This window comes from Lactuca serriola, chromosome 4 (genome assembly GCF_051521515.1).
Source record: "Lactuca serriola cultivar US96UC23 chromosome 4, Lser_US96UC23_V15, whole genome shotgun sequence".
Classification (NCBI taxonomy): domain Eukaryota; kingdom Viridiplantae; phylum Streptophyta; class Magnoliopsida; order Asterales; family Asteraceae; genus Lactuca; species Lactuca serriola.
The window spans coordinates 199,970,253-199,983,546 of record NC_136411.1 but is presented as its reverse complement, the minus strand read 5'-3'; the positions used below and the strand labels follow the sequence as shown (position 1 = coordinate 199,983,546).

Here is a 13,294-nt window from a genome sequence, read left to right as displayed (position 1 = left end):
GGGAGAATTGGAAAATTATCAGGAGGATCGACAAGTATTTGAGGTTGATTAGCTATTTGGGATTCAACAGTGTTTTAGTCAGCCAAGAGTGTGGGCTGGCATGAGTAAGTGGTAGACGAGTGGGGCAGGATACAGACTAGGGTTGGGCCTAGGGATAGGCCGGGATTCGAGTACAAGGAATGGAATTAGAGTTCAGAACCCCTAGAGGGCTAGAACAGTATGTATGGGAGAGATTCCCATGAGGAATAGTTCGGAATGATAATTTGAGCGGTCCGGGGAGACTGAAGGCCGGTGGGCATACCAATCAGGCCGAAGGCTCGGAAAACAGTCCAGACAGGCTGAAGGCCCTGGAGGGTGGTCCAGACATGCTGAAGGTTCGGAGAGTGGTCCAGATTGGCTGAAGGCCTGGTAAGGTGGTCCAGTCATGCTGAAGACTCTGTATGGGTTAGTAGATCGGTTCGAGGAGAGTGAGAAAGACGTCACCATGGGATGATAATTGATATGGTCTGGCCCCAAGTATTCATGATGTTAGTGGAAGGTAGTGCATGGACCCGAGAGTCCTTTCAACCAGAATCAAAGTTTATGGAAGTTTGAGAATAGTAGTTGCTCTACATGGATAATGTAGAGTGAAGTTTAGCTCAGTGGCACGTGTAGGTGAAGTAAGGGTTGTTGAGTGGATTTCCTGGAAGGAAAGGCATGTAGCTCCGGAAGTAGCGTGGGTACTCCAAAGGAGGAGGAAATGGAGTAAGTGGATTATCGGCATTACTTCAGATATTGGTAGTAAGTACTGGGATGGTACCAGTGGTATGGGAACACATCCGGGTTGGGTGTCTGTTGAGGTTGCAGAAGGAATTCTGGTAGTGTAGAACCAGAAGAGTTCGGAGGGGATGCAAGGATGGAGCCTTGGATTTTCCAGTATGGTTGTGATCAGGAAGTTATGTATGTAGCGGTAATTCTTCCTGGGGATGTTTTGAGGTATCGTCAGTGTGTCAGGTTTTTCCAGCCCGAGGATGTTAGAGCAGGTTCAGCATGTGTATGTGATTACATAGGAGAAATCATGGGAGTTGCTTAGGAATTGAAGGAATGTGTCGTCCTGTCAGCACGGAAAGAAAAGAGTTGGACTCGGAAAGGAAGCAGGATCAGTCCCAGCAGTAAATTCGATAGAGTTGTGGCAAGCGAGGAAAGGGATAACAGTTGGTACCGGGTCAGGACCCGGTGGTTCCGGGTGATATCTAGTTTGTAAGAGTCAAGTAATTATTTGATTTAGAACGATGGAAGTATCATCAGGTGATCATTGGTTGATGAGCGTTGTTGTCAAAGAAAGAAGTCGGTGGCCGACTTGAAGCAGTTGTCGTGACCCTGTGAGAAAGAGTTGGACTTTATAGGGGGTTGATAGCAGTGTTTGGAGGCACCTGGGTCGGTTGAGACCAGGAGCTGTATTGTGGGAGTATTCATCTGGGATGTGTTGTTGCAGGCTTCGAGGACGAAGCCTAATTTAAGTGGGGGAGAATTGTAACATCCCAAAGTCAGAATCAAGAGTTCAGGGGGTAAAAGTGTAAGTTGGAAGAAAGGAACTCCGCGAGTAAGAGTGTCCTTGCCTCATGAATCTGGAAAGTGGTAGCTTTGGGGCTACTACAGATCTAGACTGGTCTTGACTCATGAATCTGGAAAGTGGTAGCTTTGGGGCTTGTTTAAGAGTGTCCTTGCCTTAAACCTTCATTTTAGCTTGTTTAGATCTTGCTAAACCTTGCATGCACGTAAAGTTGGAAACTTTACATGTGAATCAGGCCCTTGGAGTCCAGATCTATGTATTGGAAGCTTTGGAATGGCCTGAAATCGTCTGGATGAAGATGTCACGTCTGGACTCGGCGAGTCACATTAGTGCACTCGACGAGTTGCATGAATATGTGCATGGATTCGGCGAGTTGGAAGAACAACTCGGCGAGTCTGTTGAAGATTTCCTTGGACTCGGCGAGTCGGGTCGTAAGGTCCTAACCTTTTTGTTTGAGCGGTGAATCGGTGAGTCAAGGGACGACTCAGTGAGTTGAGCAGGAAGTGACTCAGAGTTGGTTGGACTCGGCGAGTCTTGGGGCGACTCGGCGAGTTGAGTCGTGGATTGGGAGTTTCTGAGTATAGGGACTCGACGAGTCAGTGGGTTGACTCGGCAAGTAGAATCAGTCAGGAAGGTTGACTTTGACTGATGACTTTGACTGATGACTTTGACTTTGACCAAGAGTTGGCCAGTTGACTTCTAGGGGTATTTTGGTAATTATTGATATTGATTGAGTTCAGACTTTTGGTATTGATCAGTGGTGGAGTCATGTCGGAGGTTGGAGTAGCGTTATCTTATCTTTTCAGTCAGCAGTTGCGAGGTGAGTTATCCGCACTATATCAACAGGGTCTAAGGCACTAAGGCCGACCCTTTATCCGATGGAAATCCAGGTAGTTGTTTGTTATGTTATTGCTTTGTTATGTTTGCATCCTGGTAGTTAGGATGGTGTATATTAGAGACCTGGTAGGGTCGGTATCCTGGTTTATAGGATGATGCTATGCTAGTGACCGGTTAGGTCGGAATCCTGGTAGGGATGTGCTATGTATGTGATCTGCTAAGATCGGTTTGATTAGTTGTGATTTGATATATGATTATATGTTTATGTGCACATGGTTGTTGGACTGGGGTTGGGTTGAGGCGGATCCTGCTTTGTGCTGTAGGCCAACATACCCAGGGCGGACCGGTTATTTCGAAGGCCCAACGAGTGGTCTGGATAGAATGTAGGCCCCAAGAGGGCGGACCAGACGTGCCGAGGCTCGGGAGTGGACCAAGCCGACTGAAGGCCCGGTGCGGGCGAACCAGTCATACTGTAGACTCAGAGAGTGGACCAGGTGGATTGAAGGCCCAGTGCGGGCGGACCAATCACTGTAGACTCGATGTATATGGCTAGACTCGGAGGGTGGACCAGGTAGACTGTAGGCCCGGTGCGGCGGACCAGTCAAACAGCAGACCTGAAGTGCATGGCTGTTCTATTCTGTTATGTTGTGATATGTTATGTGTATGGTATATGTGGTTGGCCCTCTCACTCACACATAGTGGCCGATTTTTTTCTAGAATAAGATCATTATATAGTTAATGAGAATTAGGGTAAACCCTAATTGTCATGGCTTTCCATTTCCTTGGATCCATGGGTTCAAATACACCATGGAGCATCTTATGGATTTTAGCCCAACTTGACAATCCATGGAGCATTAGCCCACTATATAAGTATGGATGATTTACACAATCAACCCATATATTTAATTAGTTTTCTTTTGCTCACTTAATTAATCCTAGATTAATTCTTGATCAATACTAATTAAATAATCTTATTAATATATTAAAACTTATAATATATTAACAAAACTTAAGTGTTATTTTTCTCATTATAATTTATCCAAATGTATGATGCCATGCAACCCAAATTGTCACACCCCTAAACCAAGGATGGCGGAATCGTCCGAGGGTGGAGGACTTCATGTAGTATCACAACAACGAGTATAATAGTGCTCAAAGTAAATACCACCATCATAAATATAATTGAAAAAGTTACAACAATGTATATGTTTACATATTTCAAATCAATTACATTATGATGACAAAGTGAACTGTCTGACGATTATCGTCCTATCCTCAAAACGCTGTTGATTTCCTGTTTCACTGAATTCCTGAGAATACAAGTAATTTTGAAAAAGTGTCAACACAAAGGTTGGTGAGTTCATAAGCTTTTGATAGTAAGAGTTCGAGAATCGATCTTTGTATTGAGTTGTGTGTTACCAAGAAAAATCCAATATTTTCCTTAAAGTGCAATATGTAGTCTTTAATCCAAAAACTGAAAAGTACAAGTATTTTTCCATGCTTAAAATAAATAATGCAAGTTCAAATCGACATAAACTCGTTTAATTGAAAGAAAAACCCGACACTTTATAGTTGTGCCTCACTTTTGAATAAACCTGGCACTTTATAGTTGTACCCCACTTATGAATAAATCCGACACTTTATAGTTGTGCCTCACTTATGAATAAATCCAACACTTTATAGTTGTGCCTCACTTATGAATAAATCCGGCACTTTATAGTTGTACCTCACTTATGAATAAATCCGGCACTTTATAGTTGTACCTCACTTATGAATAAATCCGGCACTTTATAGTTGCACCTCACTTATGAATAAATCCTTTGTAATGAGTATGAAAAGTAAATGGACCATAAACTATTCCTATAATAGTTCATAAAAGTTTGTAATGGTAATGTACTTAAACTATATATACAATGTAGTTTATTCAATTGTTTGAGTGAAATGGATGTACTATGATTATAACAATTGTGTTATCCTTTATATTTCATGTGTATATCAGTATATCAAAATCCGTTTATTAACTGATGCATGTTTATATACTAAGACAAAATGTCATTTTATTTGCAATAACACACATTCACATAAAGTTACACACCTTGCTCAACATGTTACAAGGTGATAAGAATTTGTTAGCATTTTTCTGTTATTACTAGTTTCGATCGCTAAAAACTTCTTAACAGGTCCAAATCAGAATCCGTAAATTCCGGGAGTTTGGAAAATGAGTCTAGTTCATTCATAAATTTTTCCATGATTTTTAGCGACCTTTAACTTGTGTGAACAAGTCCACAATCACAGACTGGTCCGGATTGGTGATTGAAATGATAGACAGTTTTGTAAAAATCGCCATAAATTGTAGACAAATCGTATGGAGATGTGCAAGTAGTCACTTTAAAGATAATAACTGGAAATACTTACAACTAAAACAGTTTTTCAAACAAAAATGTTTAAGTTGTCCAAAACAGTCCGTGAATGGAGTCTAACTTTTCTGATGAAAGCTGTTAGAAAAATTTAGTTATGTTCTTGGTGTTTTAACTTGTATTCCCCCCCTAAAAACTTGAGAAAACATGAACATGTAGGGGTATGAACTCACCTTGAGTGATTTCAGTAGATGGATGTTGAAGAAGAGAAGTGTTCAACTCAAGAACACTTGAAGGTCCGAAGATCTAACAAGAATGTGATGATGTTTGTGTAAGAAATCAATGATTTGAGTAGAATGAAGTGTAATAATCACAAGGAGGATGAATTATACTTACCAAGAGAAGAATAAGGCTTGAAAATCAGCCTTGGAGACTTGAAATGGAGAGAAAAAGTTTGAGAGAAAAGTGGTGTTTGATTCTTGGTGAAATGAGAGCAAATGAGAGAAGTGAGGAGAAAGGATGAATATCCAGCTCTAAAAAACGTGGGAATAACTTGTTAGAGAGGTAAAAAGGACAAGGAAGTGGGAGGAGTGTGGGTTAGTCATGGAGTGGGTATGGTGGTTGCTTGTGTCATAGAATAAAGGAAAGTCAACACTCCACCTCTTGTACTTCACCCACTCTTTTTGGATAAGGTTTTATCCTTAAAAACATGATAAATTAATAATTATGGGTCCTTATATGTTAAAATAAAGTTTTGGGTGAAAATACCGCATTAAAATAATTAAAAACGGGCCTTAAACGCAAAACTACTCGAAAACCAGGAGAAAATGGGTTTCCAGCGAGACCTCTCGGTCCTAGGCCGAGGTTCGGTCCTTTGCTGTGGCCAAATCCGAAATGAAGCGAAACAGAGGGAAGAGAAGGGAGTGCTCGGGTTCGCATGCCAGGCTCGGTCCGAAGGTAAGAGGCGAAGATGGTCAGACCCGAAATGTACAGAAGGTTCGGGTTCGGGTGATGTGCGAGGTTCGGTTCCAGGAGCCTTCGGGTTCGGTTCTTTGAGTGAGGTTCGGTTCAGCAGCCTTCGGCTCAGAAGGGTTCGGGTCCTAAGAGGACTTTCGGGTCCTAAGAGGGGTTTTGGCTCCTTAAGTCCGTTTTTCGCGTAGACTTCCGTTTTTGGGCTGTTTTCGCCAAATTCGAGGGTCGGGATGCCCCGAGTGACTATAGAAAGTTGAGAGAGATTCCAGATACTTAGAGAGATTTGGGAGAGATTTGACATTCTTGGAGAGATTTCTCATACAAAGAGATATTTGGGAGAGATTTCACATACTTAGAGAGATTTGGGAGAGATTTGACATTCTTGGAGAGATTTCTCATACAAAGAGATATCTAGGAGAGATTTCACATACTTAGAGAGATTTGGGAGAGATTCTCGATAAGAAGAGATAGAGTGAAAACGATTGAGAGTGGTTTCGTGTGTGACGAATGTGAGTGTCCGGCTTCGCAATGCAAGGTCCGTAAACCCCGTTAAGCCTTGCTTAAGGGTCTTGCATACTCCCGATGAGTATGCAACATTGTTTTATCGGTTTGGCTCGCAACGTACCACAATTTTTAGGTTAAAGGGATCTAGATGTACTCACTTTTCGATTTATGATCTCTCTTTAGAATAGCGAGTTGTTTAGAAATTACATAACGTAAACTCTAGTACCTACGGGCAAATTGAGTTGACCAGTTTGACTTGTTGACTTTAGTTGACTTTGACTTGACCGAAAATTGACGGTTGTCACATCATCCCCCCGTTAGAGTGAATTTCGTCCCGAAATTTGAATTTAGGCAAGGAGTAGGCACGAATAATCGAACCATGAAGTGGGGATACTTCCTAATCGACTGATTCTCGCGCTCCCAAGTGACTCCAGGTCCTTGGTTAGTATTCCAACGAACTTCCACTAATGGGAAGCGGCGTTGCTGCGTTCGCTTAACCTCTCGGTCCATGGTCACTATGATTCTTTTACGAAGGTGAGGCTCTTGTGGAACTCGATCTTGTCGAGGGGGATTACAAGAGTCTCGTCGGATAGATACTTTTGCAAGTTCGGGATGTGTCAGGTAGAATGTACTTTACTAAGCTCTCTGGAGTATATTGAAGTTGCGATTACATGGCTGATTCTTACTAGAATCTTGAAAGGCATAAATATCTGGGTTTTGGCTTTCCATGCTGTCCGAAGCGTACTAAGCCGGCCCAGAGTGAGGCTTCCAGAGAAATTTGGTCTCTTATTCTGGAGTTCTAAAGGTTTCTTCCTCTTGCTTCTCTTCCCAGTCAAGGGTTGCTCCCTTCAGGGTCAAATTCGTAAGGGGGTTCTGTAATTTACGAGAAGTTCCAAAGGAACTAAGACGGTAGGTCAACGATACCCGGAATTTTGGTGTATTCCTGCTGGCGCCTTTGGTGCTGACTGTTTCTCAATGGTTTTGATCAATTGAAAGAGTCCTTAAGGATTTCCACATTGATAATGATGCGTCTTAGGAATTTAAGTCCTTAATTCCAAAACTCATATCTAGAGAACTTCGGGTAAAGCTTCTCTGATCGTATTGCTTTCGCGGTTTGTTGCAGCTGCTCTCCTTGGTTTCCTTCTTACTACGAGGGTAGATAAGCAAGTCATTTACAATGACAATGACTAACGAGTCCTAGTAAGAATGACATATCCTATGAATATTGCGAGCAGGTTGGTCCTATCCGAGGGGTATCACTACGGACTTGCAGCGTCCGCATCGAATTTGGAGGATTGTCCTCGGAAATCCTTCTCCAATACTCGTGACTGGTGATATTTAGATCTCAGGTCCAATTCCTAAAGGGTACTTCGTTCCTCGCGGTTGGTCGGCCTATTCGTTTATGCGAGGCAGATAGTAATGGTTTTTATTGGAGATATTATCGGGGCCTCTGAGGTCAATGGGCCTTCGAGAAATTTTGTCTTTCAATTTTGAAGAATAAAACCGAAGTTCTCCAGGGTGAGAAGCTTGATTCTTTAATTTCATTGTTGGGTAGCTTGACGGTTTTGGCTTGACAGTTTATGGCAGGACTCGTACCTGGTCCATTTATCATTCACTTGCGCATATAGGTCGTATGTGCTCAAGATTGGCAAGACAGTTGGATGGGTGACTCTGCCCCAAATCCACAACCAGACATGGAACAGGAAATAGGGCGGAAGCACACATCCGATGTCTGTAGAATCTTAATTATACATTATCCTCGCGTATACACGTAGTAGTGGTAGACTAACCGTATCCATCCCAAGCTTCTGTGCTTGAACCTTGTCTGCTACGTGCGTGACATTCCCGAAAGTCTCCTGTAAATACTTGTGGTAGGTTTTCAGGAAGTATAACACTCCTTTGGTGCGTGTTTTGGGGTCTCACCACGAGAGATGGCCCGGATGTCCGTGTTGGGTTCTTATGAGAGAAGAAGGTTACGACATTCGGAGGGTTAGGTGAAGAGCCCTTTTGTAACCGTTAAACCGAGAAGATGAGGATTATACTAATTGAAACCGAATGGAGACAACCGAATCTTTTTAGATAACATGAGCCAAGTTGTACTCATAAGAAGGGATCACTAAAGTGATGGAGTATCTTGTGTTTCTTTTCTGTGTTCCATTTTGTTTGATGTTATTATTACTGTAGATGATTTATACCACAGTGTCTAGCACTGGTAGTGGGTGTGTTTCGGTAATCAGTAATGATACTTGACATCGTGATCCCTGACAGGTCTCCCTATGATCGAACGGTATATGAACATCGTATGAGAGTTGATGTTGGTGAGATTGTCGAGTGGGTGGCCCTACTTAGTTCATACTGCTAGACACGGAATAGGAGCCATGATGGAATTATTTGTTTCATGACTTCAACAATTTGATTATAATTAACCCTGATGTATGAACAAGTCATCACATCTTACAGGTAATAATCTTAAGATCATATATGAATGTATTTGGTTTGATTTGAACAAGGGAGTATTTTAAATACTTATAGAAAGACATGGGTTTTAGCAAGCATAAAAAAAATTCATTACAAGCATATGATACTTAAACGTTTTTGTCGTTGGGAAACATTACAAAAGTCCTAATATGGTTCCCTATTACCCTTGCTGGTTCATTTGTTATGCTCCTCCGCTTTCCCCGTCATTCCTCTCAGTTGGACAGTTTCTCTTGAAGTGTCCTGTTTCGCCACATAGGAAACACACTGAAATTACTTTGGTAATGGGGGTTGGTGTGATGCACTGAGTCGGGGTCCTACAGGAACGGGCGGTATGCCCTTTCCTGTTGCAGTTTTTACAGTGCATCTCTCGGCAAGCCCCATGGTGATGGAAACCACACTTGACACACTTTGGGAGTGATCCCTCATATGGTCTGGCCGACATATGGGTGGCAGACCCCGTGGCCAGTGTCGCGGCGTTCGTCGTGACTGCTGCTGCAGTGGCTGGTGCAGCTACGGATTGCTTTCTTCCAGCAAGTTTTTGAGATAGGTTACACTTCTTTTTGGTCCTAAAATTTTGCTTCTTTCTCATAGGTTTGTGGCCCGAGGTATTTTCGCTGGCAGGCACCCGTTGGTGCTCCTGATTGTTACCACAATCTGTATTGTCAGTACCGCTTCCACTCCTGCTGGCGTTGTTAGCATCAAATTGCGCCATGACGAATGTCACGGCTACCGTGACTTCAGCCTGAAAAGTTGAAAAGTAGCAGCGTCTATCTGCAGAGTTGGCGCTTTATAGTTGTACCTCACTTATGAATAAATCTGACATTTTATAGTTGTACCTCACTTATGAATAAATCCGGCACTTTATAGTTGCACCTCACTTATGAATAAATCCTTTGTAATGAGTATGAAAAGTAAATGGACCATAAACTATTCCTATAATAGTTCATAAAAGTTTGTAATTGTAATGTACTTAAACTATATATACAATGTAGTTTATTCAATTGTTTGAGTGAAATGGATGTACTATGATTATAACAATTGTGTTATCCTTTATATTTCATGTGTATATCAGTATATCAAAATCCATTTATTAACTGATGCATGTTTATATACTAAGACAAAATGTCATTTTATTTGCAATAACACACATTCACATAAAGTTACACACCTTGCTCAACATGTTACAAGGTGATAAGAATTTGTTAGCATTTTTCTGTTATTACTAGTTTCGATCGCTGTTGTTAGAACATTTATAAAAACTTCTTAACAGGTCCAAATCAGAATCCGTAAATTCCGGGAGTTTGGAAAATGAGTCTAGTTCATTCATAAATTTTTCCATGATTTTTAGAGACCTTTAACTTGTGTGAACAAGTCCATAATCACAGACTGGTCCGGATTGGTGATTGAAATGATAGACAGTTTTGTAAAAATCGCCATAAATTGTAGACAAATCGTATGGAGATGTGCAAGTAGTCATTTTAAAGATAATAACTGGAAATACTTACAACTAAAACAGTTTTTCAAACAAAAATGTTTAAGTTGTCCAAAACAGTCCGTGAATGGAGTCTAACTTTTCTGATGAAAGCTGTTAGAAAAATTTAGTTATGTTCTTGGTGTTTTAACTTGTATTCCCCCCCCTAAAAACTTGAGAAACCATGAACATGTAGGGGTATGAAATCACCTTGAGTGATTTCAGTAGATGGATGTTGAAGAAGAGAAGTGTTCAAATCAAGAACACTTGAAGAATCACTTGAAGGTCCGAAGATCTAACAAGAATGTGATGATGTTTGTGTAAGAAATCAATGATTTGAGTAGAATGAAGTGTAATAATCACAAGGAGGATGAATTATACTTACCAAGAGAAGAATAAGGCTTGAAAATCAGCCTTGGAGACTTGAAATGGAGAGAAAAAGTTTGAGAGAAAAGTGGTGTTTGATTCTTGGTGAAATGAGAGCAAATGAGAGAAGTGAGGAGAGAGGATGAATATCCAGCTCTCAAAAACGTGGGAATAACTTGTTAGAGAGGTAAAAAGGACAAGGAAGTGACAAGGTATGGTGGGGAGGAGTGTGGGTTAGTCATGGAGTGGGTATGGTGGTTGCTTGTGTCATAGAATAAAGGAAAGTCAACACTCCACCTCTTGTACTTCACCCACTCTTTTTGGATAAGGTTTTATCCTTAAAAACGTGATAAATTAATAATTATGGGTCCTTATATGTTAAAATAAAGTTTTGGATGAAAATACTGCGTTAAAATAATTAAAAACGGGCCTTAAACGCAAAACTACTCGAAAACCGGGAGAAAATGGGTTTCCAGCGAGACCTCTCGGTCCTAGGCCGAGGTTCGGTCCCTAGGCCGAGGTTCGGTCCCTAGGCCGAGGTTCGGTCCTTGCTGTGGCCGAATCCGAAATGAAGCGAAACAAAGGGAAGAGAAGGGAGTGCTCAGGTTCGCATGCCAGGCTCGGTCCGAAGGTAAGAGGCGAAGATGGTCAGACCCGAAATGTACCGAAGGTTCGGGTTCGGGTGATGTGCGAGGTTCGATTCCAGGAGCCTTCGGGTTCGGTTCTTTGAGTGAGGTTCAGTTCAGCAGCCTTCGGCTTAGAAGGGTTCGGGTCCTAAGAGGACTTTCGGGTCCTAAGAGGGGTTTCGGCTCCTTAAGTCCGTTTTTCGCGTAGACTTCCGTTTTTGGGCTGTTTTCGCCAAATGCGAGGGTCGGGATGCCCCGAGTGACTATAGAACGTTGAGAGAGATTTTGAGAGAGATTTGAGAGAGATTCCACATACTTAGAGAGATTTGGGAGAGATTTGACATTCTTGGAGAGATTTCTCATACAAAGAGATATTTGGGAGAGATTTCACATACTTAGAGAGATTTGGGAGAGATTTGACATTCTTGGAGAGATTTCTCATACAAAGAGATATCTGGGAAAGATTTCGCATACTTAGAGAGATTTGGGAGAGATTCTCAATAAGAAGAGATAGAGTGAAAACGATTGAGAGTGGTTTCGTGTGTGACGAATGTGAGTGTCCGGCTTCGCAATGCAAGGTCCGTAAACCCCGTTAAGCCTTGCTTAAGGGTCTTGCATACTCCCGATGAGTATGCAACATTGTTTTATCAGTTTGGCTCGCCACGTACCACAATTTTTAGGTTAAAGGGATCTAGATGTACGCACTTTTCGATTTATGATCTCTCTTTAGAATAGCGAGTTGTTTAGAAATTACATAACGTAAACTCTAGTACCTACGGGCAAATTGAGTTGACCGGTTTGACTTGTTGACTTTAGTTGACTTTGACTTAACCGAAAATTGACGGTTGTCACACAAATGGACCAATGCGGGCCGGGTCATGTCTTACCAATTATAGTTATGGACTTAGACATTAATCCAACACCTTCATCTTGCGGGGGGGGGGGGGGGGGTATAAGCGACACACAATCTCCATAGATAGGAAGTGTATCATTCAGAATATGTATATATCAATCATATAGGTTTACCATATATACCTCCTGTAATCACTCAATTTCCTTGTTGTAAGTTGTCTATAAAAGGGTTAGCCTTCTCTGTAATAAATACACACAATTCAATTACCCATTCTCTAGTAGTTTACACAGCTGTGGCATGAAAAAGCTCACACGGGAAGGAGGATATGACTCTAATACCCTCAGAATATAAGCCATCACACGATGGTGCCCTTTGTATGCTGGTGTAAAAATACTCTAAAGCCTAGGTGATTGAGCAAGCAGCCTAATGTGTTAATTGTTGCAAAAGTGGTGAATCTTCATCCACAGCCTTTGGGGTCACAAAGTAAGGTAAAGCTTCAGTTATGGTGCGAATCTCTAATATATGTGTCTGATCTAAGTGAGTTAGTTCTATCTTTAGAGGAGAATTTGCAGGAAATGTAGTAACTAAAGAAAAAGCAATCCGAGGGTCAACAGCAAATGTTGTTCTTGCATGTTCAATCCATTTCTCTGGGTTAATCTTAGGCTTCCAGGGTATGATGATGTCTTTGGATCCAGGAAGATGAATAGGCATAGCCCAAACATCAAGCCTTTCAGCTTCATGCGCATTAAAAGTAGCTGTTTTCTTTGGGCCCATACCAACAACATAATTCTCCATTGTTCCCCATACAAAGTGATATGAATCCTTCATATTAACCAAAGCATTCCCATTTTATTGGCCTTGTACTTTTGAATTATTTTGAGAAACACCTATTCGCTGATTTAACAACGTCTCTAGTGGGTTGTGCTTTCTGCCATGTGTTTGCTTTACAAAGTTGCTTCAGAAGAAGACCTTGGGTGGTGCATGGAGCATAGGATAATGAATCAACAATCCACTCCTTGACAACACTTTGGTACAAAGAGCGAACATAAGCTACTGAAGTGGGATCATTCACAAGAGATGAAGGTGAATCATCATTCACAGAGAACAAAAGAGAATCCAGACAAGATGATGCTCACAGAAAAAAAAAAGATTCAAAAATCTGATCATGTACTTAGATCATATCTGACCAAAAAAATCAACAACTAAAAAGAAAAGTGATGCAAGATATGGATCAAGGGAAAAAAAACTTGAGAACTAGGGATGAAGTTAGTCTCGATG

At 41.4% G+C, this 13,294-nt stretch overlaps 1 pseudogene; it reads right to left on the bottom strand.

The window, feature by feature from the left end:
* LOC145099116 (phosphatidylinositol 4-kinase alpha 1 pseudogene) overlaps positions 1-12,811 on the bottom strand; it is a 37,651-nt pseudogene extending 24,840 nt beyond the window's left edge.
* Between the last annotated feature and the right edge of the window lie 483 nt (positions 12,812-13,294).